This window comes from Chrysemys picta, chromosome 2 (assembly GCF_011386835.1).
Source record: "Chrysemys picta bellii isolate R12L10 chromosome 2, ASM1138683v2, whole genome shotgun sequence".
Taxonomy (NCBI): Eukaryota; Metazoa; Chordata; order Testudines; family Emydidae; genus Chrysemys; species Chrysemys picta.
Genome location: NC_088792.1, coordinates 237270084 through 237290948, shown reverse-complemented (window position 1 = coordinate 237290948; position 20865 = coordinate 237270084). Strand labels below are relative to the sequence as shown.

At 44.6% G+C, this 20865-nt stretch overlaps 1 long non-coding RNA gene across 4 annotated transcripts in view; it reads right to left on the bottom strand.

The window, feature by feature from the left end:
- The window catches only part of LOC112059158 (uncharacterized), a 50166-nt gene that overhangs the window by 28723 nt on the left and 578 nt on the right, over positions 1 to 20865 (bottom strand). The window contains exon 2 of one of the 4 annotated variants that reach the window (XR_010598914.1): positions 1985 to 2052. The exons of the other annotated variants lie outside the window; for them this stretch is intronic. This is a non-coding gene — a long non-coding RNA (uncharacterized LOC112059158). The remainder of the gene's footprint in view (positions 1 to 1984; positions 2053 to 20865) is intronic. 4 annotated transcript variants of the gene reach the window in all.

The following is a 20865-nucleotide window of genomic DNA, read 5'->3' as shown; positions in this document are numbered from 1 at the left end:
GCTCCAGGTTGGGGTGAGCGGGGAGGGAAGGCTCTGGGGTGGGGCTGAAGGGTTTGGGGTGCAGGAGGGGGCTCCAGGCTGGGACCGAGGGGCTTGGAGGGCAGGAGGTGGATCAGGGCTGGGGCAGAGGGTTGAGGTATGGGGGAAAGGGTGAGAGGGCTCCAGCTGGGGATGCGAGCTGGGGGATGAGGGGTTTAGGGTGCAGGAGGGTGCTCCAGGCTGGGACCAATGGGTTCAGAGGGCAGGAGAGGGATCAGGGATGGGGCAGGCTGTTGGGGCATGGGGGGGTGAGGGCTCTGGGGTGGGGCTGGGGGATGAGGGGCTTGGGGTACAAGAGGGGGCTCTGGGCTGGGATCAAGGGTTTTGGAAGGCAGGAGGGGGATCAGGGCTGTGGCAGGGGGGTGGGGTGGGAGGCTCAGGGGTGCAGGCTCCAGGTGGTGCTTACCGCAAGAAGCTCCCAGAAGCATGTCCCCCCTCCGATTCAGAGGGGCAGCCAGGTTGCTCTACGCACTGCCCAGTCTGCAGGCGCCACCCCTGCAGCTCCCATTGGCTGAGAACCGCGGTCAATGGGAGCTGCGGGGGCGGTGCCTGAGGACGGGGCAGCGCCCAGAGCCGCCTGGCCATGCCTCCGTGTACTATGTAGGAGCCGGAGGAGGATCATGCTGGCTGCTTCCTGGGAGCCGTGCAGAGTGGGGTAAGCCCCCAACCCCGCTCCGCAGCTGGAGTGCCAGAGCAGGGCAACCCCCCGACCCCGCTCCCTGGCGGGAGCTGAGGGCCAAATTAAATGGTCTGACAGGCTGGATGTGGCCCACAGGCCATACTTTCCTTAACCCAGGGGTGGTGAAATGATTCTACAACTTTAAGTCATGCAGAGCACTACTAAAATGAGGGTTGCAAAATCAGGCTAATAATTAGAGACATGGGAGTCACAATGTCTGGGGTTTACTCCCTACTCCACCAATTTCCCTTGTGATATTAGGTTATTCTTTTCTGACTCAGTTAAGCACTCTGTAAAATGGACCTGCTATACTCCACAGAACCCTTATCAGTCATTATTAACTACCACATGTTAAAAACTCTGATTATTTAGAATCCAATTCATAATGATGAAATATATATGATATTGAACAACTTTAATCTTATGAAATTTAGCAAGGTAATCTGTCATGTGAGGCTAAAATACAAATAGGTTATGCACGGAAGCTTATGTACAAGTACTAGTATACTATTTTTCTATTTTCAAGAAAACACTCTAATTTGAGATTTAGAACATTGTATACATATTCTGTAATTTAGCCCATTAAAATTCTACTTGCCCAATCACCTTGGGTTAACAGATTTTATTTGTTGGAATTCTCTGGGTTTTTTTAAGACAGACATTAAAATATAGCCTTTTCATTTATCTTTTTAAGAGTGGGGGATTGTTATTATTTGTATTACAGTAGCACCTGGCCCCAACTAAGACTGGAGCTCCATTGTAAAAGGCACTGTATAAACACATACTAAGAGACAGTCCCTGCCCCAAAGAGTTTATAATATCTATCAGTATTTCCTTTGTCTTGTTGTTATTCCCATTTTACAGAGGGAAAACTCAACCATAGATAGATAAAGTAATCTGCCCAAGATTACACTGGAAATCTGTGGCAAAACTGGGATTTGAACTCAGATCTTCTGAGTCCAAGTCCAGTACTTTGACCATAAAACCATTTCCCACAAAAAGCAAATTTTGTGCCTGATTATGTCCAACTTTCATGACAATTTTGGAAGGCTGTTATGCATGTGTTCACACATTTATGCAAAAGACTATGTAAGCAAGCATCACAGAAATAAACTATAAAATTAGGGAATTAAAAGTTTATACAATGAACCTGTTTTTACTTTACTTTTATGGATCAGCAGCTATATAGAAACTAGAATCAAGTAGGCTAACTTCACTTTTCATTTTAAAAAGGAAAAAAAATGAGTTTATAATAGAATTACTTACCATTATGGCATTATACAAAAGAGGAATAACTTTTTTTCCTTAAATGGGGAAGGGACAGTTCTAGATTACTAAAATGGAAACAGCAGAAATTAAATCAAATTAATGGGTAAGTTATACAAGGAAAACTTTGATCAAAACATAGCACACATTTTACACAAGGGATTCTACACAGAGGCACTAAACTCAGGGACTGCATGGTATTTACCAGAGATGGTTTTTTAGCTGGTTAGATCATGGTGTTTTCTAACTCGGAAAAACTAGTTAGTCCCAGTTTAAGACATTTTCTATTCTAAAAATTGTGTCATTGATGCATTATATTGCTGCCACATTACACATAGTTTTAGTTACAGATTCAAATTGTGATTATACAGAGCACTAGGAGATTAATTCACAAATAAAAAGTAAAATTGCAGTGAGCATAACAATATATGTAATTATAATACTGACTGTCAGAATATCTGTATACATTTTGGTTCGGTATTTTCTCAAGGAAGTTATACATGTCAGGACTTATTTCTGTTTTCAATATTTTATAAATAAGAGTCAAAACATTTGGTTATATGTAAATAACAACAATCCAGAATTTTAGGCTTGAAGCATTAAGCAATCAGAACCATGCAGAATTGCAGACTACCAGTCTAGGGCCACTTGGCCATTCAAAATTGTGTAGCAGAAGACCAACTTTGATGTAGTGGATAGACCAAGGCTATACATCAGTTCTGGATGGATGTATTCAAAGTTTGAAAAGATTAGTTGTATGCTTGCTGAACTTGCTGGACACTGATGCAATTGTATCTCAAGTCAGACAGAATATCATCATTCTACAAATTTTTCCACCATGTTAAAGGGAAAACTTTTCCTTGATAGCAGATGAAAACAATGATTTTGGATACAGCAATTCTTCTACTTTAAATCAAGCTAAATATGAGAGAAAGTCAGGATTTTACTCAGCAACCACTGCCTTGCAATTTCTTTTTGTCCTGCGTATTTTGGATGAAGGAGGTTGGCCAACGTGTACAGGAGTAATTGCCTCATAAAAATCTCTTGGTGTACTTTTTCTTTGTGTGGTGCAAGATCTTTATTTATCAGCAAATGCAACCATTCTCTTCATTCTACAACAATTGTTAATGTGTCCCTTTGGTGTGCGTGAAGTTTCACAGCAACTGATTTTAATTGTCTGATCGAATTATTTCTTCTTGGTAAATCCCTTGATTATTAATAGGGCCCTGCCAAATTCACAGACTAAAATCTGATCTCCCTCATGAAATCTAGTTTTTTTTCCACGGGGGAGACCAGTGTTTCTCAAACTGGGGTCCCAACTCAAAAAAGGGCCTGGGCGGGATTGCAAGGTTATTGTAGGTGGGGTGGCGGTATTGCCACCCTTACTTCTGCGCTGCCTTCAGAGCTGGGTGGCCAGAGAGCAGCAGCTTCTTGACGGGCACCCAGCTCTGAAGGCGGCAGCACAGAAGTAAGGGTGGCAATACCACACCATGCCATCCTTACTTCTGTGCTGCTGCTGGTGGTGGCACTGCTTTCAGTGCTGGGCTCATGGCCAGCAGCTGCCAGTCTCCGGCCGCCCAGCTCTGAAGACAGTGCTGCCACCAGCAGTAGCACAGAAGTATGGGAGGTAATAATGCAACCCCTCTACAATAGTCTTGTGATCCTCCATCCCCCCACCACTCCCGGGCCTCTGTTTGGGTCAGGACCCCTACAGTTACAACACCATGGATTAAAATATCTGAAATCATGAAATTTACGATTTTTAAAATCTTATGACCCTGAAATTGACCAAAATGGCATTGCCCTAATTATTAATTATTATTAATTATACTGACAACTGAACTCTATCTTCAGTTCTGCCTCATGGTCAGTCAGAACCCTGAGATAATGAGGCCAATTTTTAAACATATGTTTCCAAGCATGTTATTTGACTGTTCCATTGTGTATCACCAGGGATTTGGGGTTTTACAGAACTTGGCATTCTTTTAACCAGGCTTCAGGCTGATGACAATTACAAAAATGCTTTTGTAAATCTACAACATGTTTCATCAAAGCACTTGATGTAAGGTCTTGTCCAAGTAGATTTAGCCAATGTGATGTGAATCCATACATAACCAAAGTGTCGTCCTCTTGTTCCAAATCACTTCTCATATTTTACATCTTTTTCTCATTGTCTGTCAGGTAGCTCTTTACACAATGGTACAGTTCATTTGCTAATGCCTTGGTTTCTCTTGCCAGTGTAGCAGAGTACTTTCCAGTCTTCTTATTGCTTCCAGTATCAACCACCAATAGAGAAGCCAAAGTTAGCTATCACTGAGTCATTGTGCACATTTCTCCAGCCATCTTGTATTAATGTAACTGCTTTTCCACATAATTTGTTGTGTGCTTCTACCTTTAAGCCATCAGTAACTTTATCTAACAGTTCATCTACTACCTTCTTTTGACAGGGAGCTTTATAGCTTGGCGTTAGGCAGCTGATAATTGATTGAAAAATTGGATGCTCAATAACAGAAGAGGGAATATTACACTCATAAAAAATCTGCAATTTTCAAGTCTACTTTTTGTTTCAATTCTGGAGATGTTTTTGTTACAAACATAGCCATTTGTGGTTGAAAAACCGTGATACTTCCTCCTCCTTGTCTTTAGCTGAGGTGTATATGGCTTCCTTTTGATGTACTTGGCAATGACACTGCAGTATTATCAGTACCTTCATCCTCAGAGTCTGATTCTAATACTCATGTATGTTTAGCCAAAGTTAGCAGTTCTGAAGTCTCTGGAGCCTTCCCACTTACTTTTTCTTTACAATTTCTGCATCTAAGACTCTTTGCCATCTTCATGAAACTTGTCAAAATAGCCATAAATTGGGTCAACTGGTCTTCCATCTTAGCTCATGATGAAATATTTTGTCTTGAATCACTGTATGCACTGAGTTCAATCACAGGAGTTGCACTGCAGCCAGCCAGATCAAGAGACAGATTACTGGACTGGACAGTTAGTTTGGCAGTTTACCTCAAACAGAAACAAACTTCTGAATCCGGGAATTCCCTGTCCACTTCCCGGATTCAGAAGTTTCAGTTTCTGTTTGAGATAGCCAAGGCAATAGCATACAGGGGTTGGGGGGGGGGGGGGAGGAGGGTTGTTGTTTTTTAAATTTCCTTTCATTAAAATTAAACAAACCATCTTACTGCAAAATTATTATCAAATTGCTAAATATTTGTCAGTGATTTTCATTAGTATATTTTAATAAAAGAATATATTTTCAAACTTTCACAGTTTACATCAGTATTTACCAGCATCCTGTCCTAATCTAGTTTTTCCTGGGAAACTGCCAACCTTAAATACATTTACATAAGCAATTGAAGGAGATTTCCTAGGGATTTGACAGATTACAGGCCGATGACACTACTGTTACAGTCTCAATGGAAATCTGGTTTGATCTAATTAACAAAGAACTAGAACCACACAAAGAAAGACAATTCGGAGATGCTATGGACCCTTTCCATTACTAAATATAGAGGCTGAAACCAGGATAGGAAAAAAAATTAAAAATGTGGGGAACACAACCTAGCACTGAGTTCCTTCCTTTACTTCTAGAATTTAAATTTTAAGAATTTGATTTCTACTCCAAATATATTTCTGTGAAGCAGGTTGCATCTGAGTTTATTTCCAAAACAGTGGAAAACTGTGGAAGTAAAACCATGGGGTAAAATTTTCAGAACGTGCCTAAGAGACTTCGGAGCTGCCTAGGTCACACTAAAAGTCAATGAAATGAAGGCTCCTAGCTACCTAAATCATTTTTAAAAAATGGGCTGTAGATTTCTCTTCACTGTTTAAAAAGATGCTCTTATATAGCAAGATAGCAAACATGTGATAGGATTTTACAGTGAGATAACTAAGTGGAACCATGGCACTTGTAGTACTTACCCGAAGTGGCTAGATGAGGTCAGCACTATGCCCCCACCTAGGGTTGACTTCACCTAGTTTAACTCCCAGTAAAACTAGAGAGCCTTGTATCCACTATGTTTTTACAGCACATCAGTTATCCCACAGTAAAAAAAATTTTTTTTTTTTGTCAGTGAAGAAAAGCTTTTAGGTTAAGTCACTTAGGATCTTTTGAAAATTTTATCCAAAACATTGTTCAGAATGTTGTCATTTTTAGAATGTCTAAACATCAGTCCAGATAACTCAGCAACAGTGAAGTGTGTTTAGTACTTTCAGACTGGCTTGGTTTGGGTCTGGTCAAAATGTTGTGATAGGCTAAATGATAAAAAGCAAGTGAGTTGTTAAAAACATATTGGTATCTTAGGTCAGATACAAATGACACAGAGATAAGCGTAACATCATAGGGACTCAGTTGTTACATTCTTGTCATACACTCAAACTGCAGGCTTTTCATTTTGGACAACATAAGAACGGCCATATTGGGTCAGAACAAAGGTCCAACTCGCACAATAACCTGTCTTCTGACAGTGGCCAATGCCAGGTGCCCTAGAGGGGCTGAACAGAACTGGTAATCATTAGGTGATCCATCCCCTGTCGCCCATTCCCAGCTTCTGGCAAACAGAGACTAGGGACCATGTCCCTGCCCATCCTAGCTAATAGCCATTGATGGACCTATCCTCCATTAATTTATCTAGTTCTTTTTTGAACCCTGTTACAGTCTTGGCCTTCACAATATCCTCTGGCAAAGAGTTCCACAGGTTGACTGTGCATTGTGTGAAGAAATACCTCTTTTTGTTTGTTTTAAATCTGCTGCCTATTAGTTTCATTTGATGACCCCTAGTTTTTGTTTAAATAAGGAAAAGTGATTTCCTTATTTACTTTCTCCACACCAGTCATGATTTTATAGACCTCTATCATATCCCACTTTAGTCGCCTCTTTTCCAAGATGAAAAATCCCAATCTTATTAATCTCTCCTCATATGGAAGCTGTTCCATACCCATAATCATTTTTGTTGCCCTTTTCTGAATCTTTTTTTGAGATGGGGCGACCACATGTGCACGCAGTATTCAACATGTGAGCGTACCATGGATTTATATAGAGGCAATATGATATTTTCTGTCTTATTAACTATCGCTTTCTTAATGATTCCCAACATTCTGCTTTTTTGACTGCCATTGCACACTGAGTGGATATTTTCAGACGACTATCCACAAGGATGCCAAGATCTCTCTTGAGCTAATTTAGATCCCATTATTTTATATGTATAGTTGGGATTATGTTTTCCAATGTGTATTTACTTTGCATTTATCAACATTGAATTTCATCTGCCATTTTGTTGCCCAGTCATCCAGTTTTGTGAGATACCTTTGTAGCTCTTCAGTGTGCTTTGGACTTAACTATCTTGAGTAGTTTTGTATCATCTACAAATTTTGCCACCTCACTGTTTACCCCCTTTTCCAGATCATTTATGAATATGTTGAATACTACTGGTCCCAATACAGACACCTGGGGGACACCACTATATACTTCTCTCCAGTCTGAAAACTGACCATTTATACCTACCCTTTGTTTCCTATCTTTTAACCAGTTGCCAGTCCATGAGGACTTTTCCTCTTATCCCATGACAGCTTACATTGCTTCAGAGCCTGTGGTGAGGGACCTTGTCAAAGGCTTTCTGAAAATTTAAATACACTATATCAACTGGATCACCCTTGTCCACATGCTTGTTGACTCCCCCAAAGAATTCTAGTAAACTGGTGAGGCATGATTTTCCTTTACAAAAACCATGTTGACTCTTCCCCAGGAAATTATGTTCATCTAGGTATCTGACAATTCTGTTCTTTACTATAGTTTCAACCAATTTCTCTGGTACTGAAGTCAGGCTTATTGGCCTGTGTAACGATGCTGGTTCTGGCAGGACCCAACTGAGAGTGCCAATTCAGGACAAATTGCTTAAAGTAGGGCAGTTACAGCCCAAGGCTGGGGTTTCGACACATACCAAGGCAAACCAAACCAGCCAAACAGAGAAGACTTTGGTTTTACCCCACTGGCTAACCATAGACACTCCAGTTTCCCAGTATCACCACCAGCACCAATCGTTATGGGGACAAATCGTTATGAAAACCAATACCCTAGTAAAAGAAAAGAGGTTCTCTTGATCCCAGAGGACCAAGTCCCAGACCCAGGTCACTATACAAATCAGATCTTACCCACACATCATGCTGGTGCCAATCCTTTAGAATCTAAAATCTAAAGGTTTATTCATAAAAGGAAAAAAATATATAGAGGAGAGCTAGAATTGGTTAAATGGAATCAATTACATACAGTAATGGCAAAGTTCTTGGTTCAGGCTTGTAGCAGTGATGGAATAAACTGCAGGTTCAAATCAAGTCTCTGGAGTGCATTCACAGCTGGGATGGGTCATCAGTCCTTTGTGTAGAGCTTCCATTTGTAGCAAAGTCCCTCCAGAGGTATGAAGCAGGATTGAAGACAAGACGGAGATAAGGCATCAGCCTTTTATAAAAAGCAACAGAGGGTCCTGTGGCACCTTTAAGACTAACAGAAGTATTGGGAGCATAAGCTTTCGTGGGTAAGAACCTCACTTCTTCAGATGCAAGAAGTGTGGTTCTTACCCACGAAAGCTTATGCTCCCAATACTTCTGTTAGTCTTAAAGGTGCCACAGGACCCTCTGTTGCTTTTTACAGATTCAGACTAACACGGCTACCCATCTGATACTTGACAGCCTTTTATAGTCATTTCCAGGTGTAAGAACACCTCTTTGTCCTTACTGTGGAAAATTACAGCAAAATGGAGTCTGGAGTCACATGGGCAAGTCCCTGCATACTTTGCTGAGTTACAAGGCCTATTTGCCTCTCTCAATGGGTCAGTTGTATAATCGATGGTCCTTAATGGGCCATCAAACAGGCTAGGCAGAACTGACACCAACTTATCTGGGGTGTCACCCAGAAGCACAGCATAATTTTGAAATACAGACAATATAGAGCCAATACTTTTAACTTTAAATACAAAAATGATATATGCATACAGATAGCATAATCATAACCAGCAAACCATAACCTTGTCTTAGACACCTTATTTGACCTCCTTTATACCAGATTTGGTGCAACTACAGGACCTTGGTTGCAACCATGTTCTATATGGTCCCAGTTCAAGTCAATAACATGACAGCCTGTACTTGCCAATGGAACCCTTTTTAAAAATTGGCGTCACATTAGCTATCCTGCAGTCATTTGGTACAGAACCTAATTTAAATGATAGATTATAAACCACAGTTAATAGTTCTACAATTTCACATTTGAGTTCCTTCAGCACTCTTGGATGAATACGATCTGGTCTTGGTGACTTATTGCTGTTTAGAGGAAGTTTTGGAACAAATTGATAATGACACCTCAACCTGGGACAGTTCCTCAGATTTGTCACCTAAAAAGAATGGCTCAAGTTTAGGGATCTCCCTCACATCCTCAGCAGTGAAGATCAAAGCAAATAATTCATTTAATTTCTCCACAATGGCCTTATTGTCCTTGCGTGCTCCGTTAGCCTCTCGATCATCCAATGGCCTCACTGGTTGTTTAGCAGGCTTCCTGCTTCTGATGTACTTAAAAACATTTTTGCTATTATTTTTTGAATCTTTGGCTAACTGTTCCTCAAATTCTTTTTTGGCCTTCCTAAGTATATTTTTATACTTCACTTGCCAGAGTTTATGCTCCTTTCTATTTTCCTCACTAGTATTTAACTTACACTTTTTAAAGGATGCCTTTTTGCCTCACTGCTCTTTTTACTTTGTTGTTTAGCCATGATGGCACTTTGATTCTCTATGTTTTTTAATTTGGGGTATACATTTAAGTTGGTGTCTTTAAAAAGTTTCCACGCAGGTTGCAGAGATTTCACTTTTGGCACTATACCTTTTAATTTCTGTTTAACTAACTTCCTCATTTTTGTGTAGTTCCCTTTTCCGAAATTAAATGGTACCGTGTTGGGCTGCTGTGGAGTTTTCCCCGCCAAAGGGATGTTAAATTAATTATATTATGGTCACTATTACCAAGAGGTCCAGTTATATTCACCTCTTGGAACAGATCCTGTGCTCCACTTAGGACTAAATCAAGAATTGCCTCTCTTCTTGTGGATTCCAGGACTAGCTGCTCCAAGTAGTAGTAATTTAAGGTGTCAAGAAACTTTATCTCTGTAACCCATCTGAGGTGTCATGTACCCAGTCAATACGTGGATAGTTGAAATCTCCCATTATTATTGAGGGTTTTTTTTTTATTTTTATAGCCTCTCTAATCTCCCTGAGCATTTCACAGTCACTATCACCATCCTTGTCAGATGGCCGGTAGTATATCCATACTACTGTATTCTTATTATTTGAGCATGAAAACGCTATCCATAGAGATTCTAAGTCAAAGTTTGGTTCATTCAAGATTTTTACTTCATTTGATTTAATGCTTTCTTTCACATATACTGCCACTCCCCCACCAGCAAGACCTGTTCTGTCCTTCCGATATATTTTGTACCCTGGTATTACTGTGTCCCATTGATTATCCTCATTCCACAAAGTTTCTGTGATACCTATTATATCAATATCCTCATTTAATACGAGGCACTCTAGTTCACCCATCTTATTATTTAGACATCTAGCATTTGTATATAAGCACTTTAAAAACTTGTCACTTTTTACCTGTCTGCCATTGCATGATGTACAGATGCTCCCCGGGTTACACAAGACCCAACTTACGCAAATTTGCGCTTACGGGAAAAGTTTCATAAGCCAGAAATAGGATTTTCGAGTTGTGGAAATTTTTGCGTAACATACAGGTATACGTTTCTGACTTACACAAAATTCGAGTTACGCAAGGCTTTCCGGAATGGAATGATTGCGTAAGTCGGGGGGTATCTGTAATTGAATGGGACTCTTTTTCATTTGACCTTCTCATCAGATCCTACCCGTACTTTATCATCTTCTATCCTCCCCTCCTAAATCGGATGGAAAGAATCTCCATTAGTAGATCCTCCCCTAAGGTATGTCTCTGTCCGAACTATATGCTCCTTCGCACCTGTCAACTTTCCCCCAGCCCTTAGTTTAAAAACTGCTCTACAAACTTTAATTTTAAGTGCCAGCAACCTGGTTCCATTTTGGTTTAGGTGGAGCCCATCTTTCCTGTATAGGCTCCCCCTTTCCCAAAAGTTCCCCCAGTTCCTAATAAATCTAAACCCCTCCTCCCTACACCATCATCTCATCCATGCATTGAGACCCTGCAGTTTTGCCTGTCTAACTGGCCGTGCATGTGGAACTGGAACCATTTAAGAGAAAGCTACTATGGAGGTCCTGGACTTCAATATCTTGCCTAAAAGCCTAAATCTGGCCTCCAGGACCTCTCTCCTATCCTTCTCTATGTCATTGGTATGATGGGTTGGACCCCGCTTCCAGGATGCCACCTGATGTACTGGTGTTTCAGAGCCCACCTCCTCCACCAGCCTGGACTCCCCTACAGTGTTTTGCTGAACTAGGCTCTCTGGCTTCCTCCAGTAAACACAGGTAGGAACAAACCCAGCTGTATAATCATACAGACACTACAATCACCTCTGCTAGGAAATTGCCCAGCACTCAAGTGCACATCACCTCTGGAGTATAAACCCAAAATTGTATTATCTTGCACTGCACAGAAAACTGTATAGCGTAAGCTCATGAAACTCACTCCCTCCCTCAATGTGAAGGAAGATATGCACAGCTTTCCCCCTACCACCACCCCTATTATGAACTGCACAAACTGGGTTTTAGAAAACAAAACAAATTTATTAACTACAAAGGATAAATTGTAAGTGATTATAAGGGATAGCAAACAGATCAAAGCAAATTACTGAGCAAATGAACCAAAAATGCAAACGAAGCTTAATACACTAAATTTACTAGTTAATAGTAGCAAATTCTCACCCTAAGTGTTGTTTTATGTAGGTTGTAGAGTTTCTTGAAGGTAAACTGCACTGCTTGCAGCTTAGATCTCCAGGTATTCCTTTCACAGGTTAGACCTTTCTCACCTGGGCTCAGCCCCTGCCTCCCAACCCCCCGAGCTTAGTTCATAGAATCATAGAATATCAGAGTTGGAAGGGACCTCAAGAGGTCATCTAGTCCAACCCCCTGCTCAAAGCAGGACCAATTCCCAGCTAAATCATCCCAGCCAGGGCTTTGTCAAGCCGGGCCTTAAAAACCTCCAAGGAAGGAGACTCCACCACCTCCCTAGGTAACGCATTCCAGTGTTTCACCACCCTCCTAGTGAAATAGTTTTTCCTGATATCCAACCTGGACCTCCCCCACCGCAACTTGAGACCATTGCTCCTTGTTCTGTCATCTGCCACCACTGAGAACAGCCGAGCTCCATCCTCTTTGGAACCCCCCTTCAGGTAGTTGAAGGCTGCTATCAAATCCCCCCTCATTCTTCTCTTCTGGAGACTAAACAATCCCAGTTCTCTCAGCCTCTCCTCATAAGTCATGTGCTCCAGACCCCTAATCATTTTTGTTGCCCTCCGCTGGACTCTTTCCAATTTTTCCACATCCTTCTTGTAGTGTGGGGCCCAAAACTGGACACAGTATTCCAGATGAGGCCTCACCAATGTCGAATAAAGGGGAACGATCACGTTCCTCGATCTGCTGGCAATGCCCCTACTTATACAGCCCAAAATGCCGTTAGCCTTCTTGGCAACAAGAGCACACTGTTGACTCATATCCAGCTTCTCGTCCACTGTGACCCCTAGGTCCTTTTCAGCAGAACTGCTACCTAGCCATTCGGTCCCTAGTCTGTAGCAGTGCATGGGATTCTTCCGTCCTAAGTGCAGGACTCTGCACTTGTCCTTGTTGAACCTCATCAGGTTTTTTTCTGCCCAATCCTCTAATTTGTCTAGGTCCCTCTGTATCCAATCCCTACCCTCTAGTGTATCTACCACGCCTCCTAGTTTAGTGTCATCTGCAAACTTGCTGAGAGTGCAGTCCACACCATCCTCCAGATCATTAATAAAGATATTAAACAAAACCGGCCCCAGGACCGACCCTTGGGGCACTCCGCTTGAAACCGGCTGCCAACTAGACATGGAGCCATTGATCACTACCCGTTGAGCCCGACGATCTAGCCAGCTTTCTATCCACCTTACAGTCCATTCATCCAGCCCATACTTCTTTAACTTGGTGGCAAGAATACTGTGGGAGACAGTATCAAAAGCTTTGCTAAAGTCAAGAAATAACACATCCACTGCTTTCCCCTCATCCACAGAGCCAGTTATCTCATCATAGAAGGCAATTAGGTTAGTCAGGCACGACTTCCCCTTCATGAATCCATGCTGACTGTTCCTGATCACTTTCCTTTCCTCTAAATGTTTCATAATTGATTCCTTGAGGACCTGCTCCATAATTTTTCCAGGGACTGAGGTGAGGCTGACTGGCCTGTAGTTCCCCGGATCCTCCTTCTTCCCTTTTTTAAAGATGGGCACTACATTAGCCTTTTTCCAGTCATCTGGGACCTCCCCCGATCGCCATGAGTTTTCAAAAATAATGGCTAATGGCTCTGCAATCTCACCCGCCAACTCCTTTAGCACCCTCGGATGCAGTTCCTTTGTTTCTTCAGGTGTTTTCAGCAGTCTTCCTTCTTGGGTGGGAGGGCAGTGGAGAAGAACCCTGATTACCTCACTTCCCTGCCTTAAATAGGATTTACATATGGTGGGAATCTTTTGTCTCTCAGTGCAATTCCCTCACCCCCCCCCCCCCCCCCAATGGAAAAATATCAGAAGTCCAAGATGTAATCCAGTACCAAGTGACATGATCACAGCATTCCAGGAAACTTCTCAGGAAGGTGGGAGATTAGCATCTTCAGAGTCCTATTGTTCTCCCAAATGGCCCATCCAGGCTGATTGCATACTGTCTGGTGGGCATTCCCCAAATGTAAACACAGTTGTAATTGTTACATATCAATATTCCTAACTTCAGATACAGAAATGATACATGCATACAAATAGGATAATCAATTTCAGTAAATCAGAACCTTTCCAATGATACCTCACATGACCCATCTTGCATAACACATATCTTAGTTATGCTTATGATATAAATATGACATATCTCTATGAAGAATATGGGGTGTAGGCTCACAATTGATACTTACATATTCCACGACCACCGGCTTCTCCCCAGCACTATACATAAGTCTATCTAGATATCTCGAGAGAGCCACAGCCTTTGTACCAGGCAGGCAAGTCACCATGCAATACTCCCGGTCATCCCAACCCCAACTATCTATGTTTCTAACAATTGAATCCCCCATAACTATTACCAGTCTCTTCCCAATAACTGGAGTTCCCTCCCCTGGAGAGGTATCCTCAGTGTGAGAGGATACCACAATATCATCTGGAAGGAGGATCCCAACTATGGGATCGTTTCCCTCTACTCCAGTTGGATGTTCTCCTTCCCCAAGACTTTCATCCTCCTCAACAGCACATAGGCTGTCAGACCAGGGTGGGACCATTCTACTGTGTCCCGGAAAGCCTCATGTATGTACCTGTCTCCTTTAGCTCCTCCAGTTCAGACATTCTGATCTCCAAAGCCCATACACGGTCTCTGAGGGCCAGGAGCTCCTTGCTCCTAATGCACACATATGCAACCTGCCCATACGACAGATAATCATACATGCTGTATTAAGTACAATAAACTGGATAGCCCCCACTCTGTTGCTGGACTTCTGCCTGCATTCTCATTCTCCCTCATTCTGCCTGCAGCTCGTTCCTTTGTTGTTGTTGTTGTTGTTTTGTTTTTTATCAGGGGTATATTTGGCCTTAAGTTTAAAGAATGTTAAGTGTATCTAGCCCCCCACTCTCCCACTAAACTCCCTAACAAAACACCCCTGTTCGCTAGTTCCTCTGGTCGCTTAGGAGCGGGCTTTTTAAAGCCCTGGTCTTCCTCAGTAGCCCCGCCCCCTGGTTAAGGGTTGAGGGGTGCTAAAGGGCTTAGGGTTCAAAGCCTCGTTAAGAAGCTCTCAGCCTTGCTTAGCAGGCCTCTAGGCTCAGCACACAGTCCTCCAAACAGACCACACTGTATATTTCAGTCAAGCAGCAAGCACTCCACAAATACACACACTACAGACAACAAATTTACCCCAAGGGTCATGTCATTGCTTTCTTTCAAAGTACGTGAGTTTTGTCATATGTCACGCATAATGCTCAAATGTCCTATTGAGAGGGCCAAATATGTTTACTACTGGTATTCAGTTTGTATTCTATATAAACTTATTAAAAAGAAAGAGGAGAAATCATGTTCACTGCATGCAATTTACTGCTTCTTCTCTCTTAAATTTTGTATAAATGTACAAACAATAACAACTGCTCTTCCTTGGGGCACAAATCCACTAAATCCTCTTGATTGATTTATTTTACATCTCATGTCCTTTTCAATGTATATATTTTATATTTTAAAAGAACAAACTCTATCCCCTTGACTAGAGGTAATTGATAAACACTGAAAAAGTAAAACTTAACATAACTTTGAAGTTGCAAAAGACACTTACAAGCAAGAAAGTTCAGAGTTAGGGCTCAAACTACACCTTTAATTTGGCCCACTGCATCTAAGTATTAGAGAACTCAAAGAAACATACACATTATATATTCCAGGTATGTTGCTATCCCAAGATACAATAGGATTTTTAAATTAGTTTGTTTCCATATGAAGAAGCAGCACCTCAGCAGTTATGAGATCAATAATACAACAGAGCCTAACAGCACCTTTAGAAGTTTCTTCTAACCTTTAGGCACACACCTTACTCCCATTAGCCTTAATGGAAGTCACATGTGCATTGAGGGGGAAAATGGGCCCACTTAAAGTAATACAATGTATACCTATAAATCTTCAGGTCATGCTTAAGGTCAAATATTCTAAAAATGTTTATGAAGAGTACTTACTAGGCAAGCACAGAGGCCTCTTCAGCATTGGGACAGATCTACAGGCTATTAAATCTATAGAAAATCTTTGCTTTTTAAACCAACACTAAGCACTCAAAGTAGTAGAAAAATTTTAGGGTGTTTTTTATGGGGAATGGGGACATTTTTCTATCATGTCGTTCAGGTGTTAGGGGGTAGGAAGGGGAAATGTGACAAGGAATACTAGGCATGAATGAAAGGTATGTATCTTATTTTATTTTTTCCCTCCATCCCTCACTCCCTCCTCAAATTCCAGTTCCTTAGTTGTGCTTCTTTGCTGTCTGTGTTGAATATTAACGGCAAAGTGACGGCACTACTGATCTCTGAAATACGCTACATGGACATCTCACAGATCAAGAGTTTAATTATTTTCATTTTCTGTAAAGACACTCAAAAATGCAGTAGATGAACACAGTTCAAGAACTATGGTTGAAGAAAGAGTGGAAAATTTTTCAAACTGGAAATAGAAAATATCTCACTGTATTAGCCATCTACTTCTTGATGAGAATGGTATTGTAACTTAAGCACCGGTAAGTCTTTACTCTTCAATTTCCAGCAATGCAATTTACAGCTTCTCTTCCTTAAATTTTGTATAAATGTACAAATCAGTTCCAGCTACTTAATCTGTAAAAGTGGTCTGATCAGGAATGGAGTTGTTAGGTACACATCTTCATACATGCTGTGTCCTGAAGTGGAGTTATATTACTAGACAGTGGATCTACATTTTCTCATGCTACTAGGTTGATTTCCATACTAACACACCAGTAAGGATAGCAAGAGCAATTAGGTGCGTCAGAAGAAAATAGAAGTGAGAATGCATAAACAAACTAGGGAAATGCAACTAGATGGAGCTACTATAAGTTGAGCGCAAAACTGGTTGGAAAACCGTTCCCAGAGAGTAGTTGTCAGTAGTTCACAGTCATGCTGGAAAGGCATAACGAGTGGGGTCCCACAGGGATCAGTTCTGGGTCCAGTTCCATTCAATATGTTCATCAATGATTTAGATAATGGCATACAGAGTACACTTATAAAGTTTGCAGACAATACCAAGATGGGAGGGATTGCAAGTGCTTTGGAGGATAGGACAAACTGGAGAAATGGTCTGAAGTAAATAGGATGAAATTCAATAAGGACAAATGCAAAGTTCTCCACTTAGGAAGGAACAATCAATTGCACACATACAAAATGAGAAATGACTGCCTAGGAAGGGGTACTGCAGAAAGGGATCTGGGGGTCATAGTGTCCCACAAGCTAAATATGAGTCAACAGTGTAACGCTGTTGCAAAAAAAGTGAACATGCTTCTCGGATATATTAGCAGGAGTGTTGTAAACAAGAAGTAATTCTTCCACTCTATTCCGCGCTGATTAGGTCTCAACTGGGGTACTGTGTCCAGTTCTGGATGCTACATTTCAGGAAGGATGTGGACAAATTGGAGAGAGTCCAGAGAAGAGCAACAAAAATTATTAAAGGTCTCAAAAACATGACCTATGGAGGAAGATTGAAAAAAATGGATTTTTTTAGTCTGGAAAAGAGACGACCAAGATGGGACATGAGAACAGTTTTCAAGTATGTAAAAGGTTGTTACAAGGAGGAGGAAGAAAAAATGTTTTTCTTAACCTCTGAAGATTGGACAAGAATCAATGGGCTTAAATTGCAGCAAGGGAGGTTTAGGTTGGATATTAGGAAAAACTTCCTGTCAGGATGGTTAAACACTCGAATAAATTGCCTAGGGAGGTTGTGGAATCTCCATCATTGGAGATTTTTAAGAGCAGGTGAGACAAACACCTGTCAGGAATGATCTAGATAATACTTAGTCCTGCCATGAGTGCAGGGGACTGGACTAGATGACCCTCAAGGTCCCTTCCAGTTCTATGATTCTATATCTGATCTGTCACACAATAGCTGGTTTGGTTTTGTTTGTTGATGGGGAGGAAGTGGGCTTTTTGTAAGTATCTTATATGGCGACTGCCTTCTTTGCAACATGTCTGTACAGTGCCTAGCACAATGGAGCCCTTATCTTTTATTGCAATTCAAAGGTGCTACCATATATAAATAATAATAAGATTCATTATATGCCTCAATTAAACATTCACCCCAGTGATGGCTGCATTTCAGTGGCATGTCAAGTGCTTTGGGTCATGTAATGGTAAAGAAATCTATCAACAGTTTAGGTAGGTGGGGCGGTGTTGGTGTCGAAATGCTTGTCTTCAGCACCTCTTTATTGGTTGTTGCCATCTCTCCTCTCTAGTCTGCTCAGATTCTCATGAAGCCAAGTGCACTTTTTTAGTAAACTACTCATCTGGTGCGTCCTGGACAAGTATCTGCAGCTGTATCCCCTTCTCTGCTATATCTTCCCCATGTTACTTTATCTCCATCACCTCCTAGAGCATTTAGTCTACACAGATTCTCACCACCTTGATTAGCCATTTCACACACACACCAAGCTTTTTCCACCTATACAATCCGAGGGGGGAGGGGGGATCTTTATGGTGGGAGAGCAGCACTTTTGCTGCAGGTAGGGCGGGGGCAGGTGGGGATGGATAAGGCTTCACAGAGAGCAACAAAACGCACGTGTTTGCTTATCCTGCCAGTAACAGGATGTGGGATGGACCGGGGGAGTGAGGGGTGAAAGCCCCCAAATGTGAGGATGGTGATTTGCGTTTGAAAGGGCTGGACCGGGCCAGAGGGTAACTTTGCCAGGGGCAGAGACAGAGTTGGAACGGGGGGGGGGAGGAGGTTGATGGCGGGGGAGATTTTCTTGGGGGTTGGAACCGGGGGAGATTTTTAGGGGTCCGAATGGGCCTGGTTGGGGACAGGGGGTGATTTTGCCGGGAGGGGGTGGTGGTGATTTTGCCGGAGGCCGGAGGGGGCGGGTTGGGGACGGGGGTGATATTGCCGTGGGGGGGTGATTTTGCCGGAGGGGCAGGTTGGGGACGGGAGTGATTTTGGCAGAGGCCGGAGGGAGGCAGGTTGGGGACGGGGGTGATTTTGCAGGAGGCCGGAGGGAGGCGGGTTGGGGACGGGGGGTGATTTTGTCGGGGGGGGGGGGGTGTGATTTTGCCGGAGGGGGCGGGTTGGGGACGGGGGTGATTTTGCCGCGGGGGGGGTGATTTTGGTGGAGGCCGGGGGGGGGCACGTTGGAGATGGGGGTGATTTTGGCGGAAGCTGGAGGGGGCGGGTTGGGGACGGGGGTGATTTTGGCGGAGGTCGGGGGGGGGCGGGTTGGGGACGGGGGTGATTTTGCCGGGGGGGGGGGAGGTGATTTTGGCAGAGGCCGGAGGGGGGCAGGTTGGGGATGGGGGTGATTTTGCCGGGGGGGGGTGATTTTGCCGGAGGCCGGAGGGGGCGGGTTGGAGACGGGGGTGATTTTGCCGGAGGCCGGGGGGGGGCGGGTTGGGGACGGGGGTGATTTTGCCGGGGGGGAGGTGATTTTGCCGGAGGCCGGAGGGGGTGGGTTGGGGACGGGGGTGATATTGCCGTGGGGGGGTGATTTTGCCGGAGGGAGGCAGGTTGGGGACGGGGGTGATTTTGGCAGAGGCCGGAGGGAGGCAGGTTGGGGACGGGGGTGATTTTGCAGGAGGCCGGAGGGAGGCGGGTTGGGGACGGGGGGTGATTTTGTCGGGGGGGGGGTGTGATTTTGCCGGAGGGGGCGGGTTGGGGACGGGGGTGATTTTGCCGCGGGGGGGGTGATTTTGGTGGAGGCCGGGGGGGGCACGTTGGAGATGGGGGTGATTTTGGCGGAAGCTGGAGGGGGCGGGTTGGGGACGGGGGTGATTTTGGCGGAGGTCGGGGGGGAGCGGGTTGGGGACGGGGGGTGATTTTGCCGGGGGGGGGGGAGGTGATTTTGGCAGAGGCCGGAGGGGGGCAGGTTGGGGATGGGGGTGATTTTGCCGGGGGGGGGGGTGATTTTGCCGGAGGCCGGAGGGGGCGGGTTGGAGACGGGGGTGATTTTGCCTGAGGCCGGGGGGGGGCGGGTTGGGGACGGGGGTGATTTTGCCGGGGGGCAGGTGATTTTGCCGGAGGCCGGAGGGGGCGGGTTGGGGACGGGGGTGATTTTGCCGCGGGGGGGGTGATTTGGTGGAGGCCGGGGGGGGCACGTTGGAGATGGGGGTGATTTTGGCGGAAGCTGGAGGGGGCGGGTTGGGGACGGGGGTGATTTTGGCGGAGGTCGGGGGGGGGCGGGTTGGGGACGGGGGTGATTTTGCCGGGGGGGGGGGAGGTGATTTTGGCAGAGGCCGGAGGGGGGCAGGTTGGGGATGGGGGTGATTTTGCCGGGGGGGGGGTGATTTTGCCGGAGGCCGAGGGGGCGGGTTGGAGACGGGGGTGATTTTGCCGGAGGCCGGGGGGGGGCGGGTTGGGGACGGGGGTGATTTTGCCGGGGGGAGGTGATTTTGCCGGAGGCCGGAGGGGGTGGGTTGGGACGGGGGTGATATTGCCGTGGGGGGGTGATTTTGCCGGAGGGAGGCAGGTTGGGGACGGGGGTGATTTTGGCAGAGGCCGGAGGGAGGCAGGTTGGGGACGGGGTGATTTGCAGGAGGCCGGAGGGAGGCGGGTTGGGGACGGGGGGTGATTTTGTCGGGGGGGGGTGTGATTTTGCCGGAGGGGGCGGGTTGGGGACGGGGGTGATTTTGCCGCGGGGGGGGTGATTTGGTGGAGGCCGGGGGGGGCACGTTGGAGATGGGGTGATTTGGCGGAAGCTGGAGGGGCGGGTTGGGGACGGGGGTGATTTTGGCGAGGTCGGGGGGAGCGGGTTGGGACGGGGGTGATTTGCCGGGGGGGGGAGGTGATTTTGGCAGAGGCCGGAGGGGGGCAGGTTGGGGATGGGGGTGATTTTGCCGGGGGGGGGGTGATTTTGCCGGAGGCCGGAGGGGGCGGGTTGGAGACGGGGGTGATTTTGCCTGAGGCCGGGGGGGGGCGGGTTGGGGACGGGGGTGATTTGCCGGGGGGCAGGTGATTTTGCCGGAGGC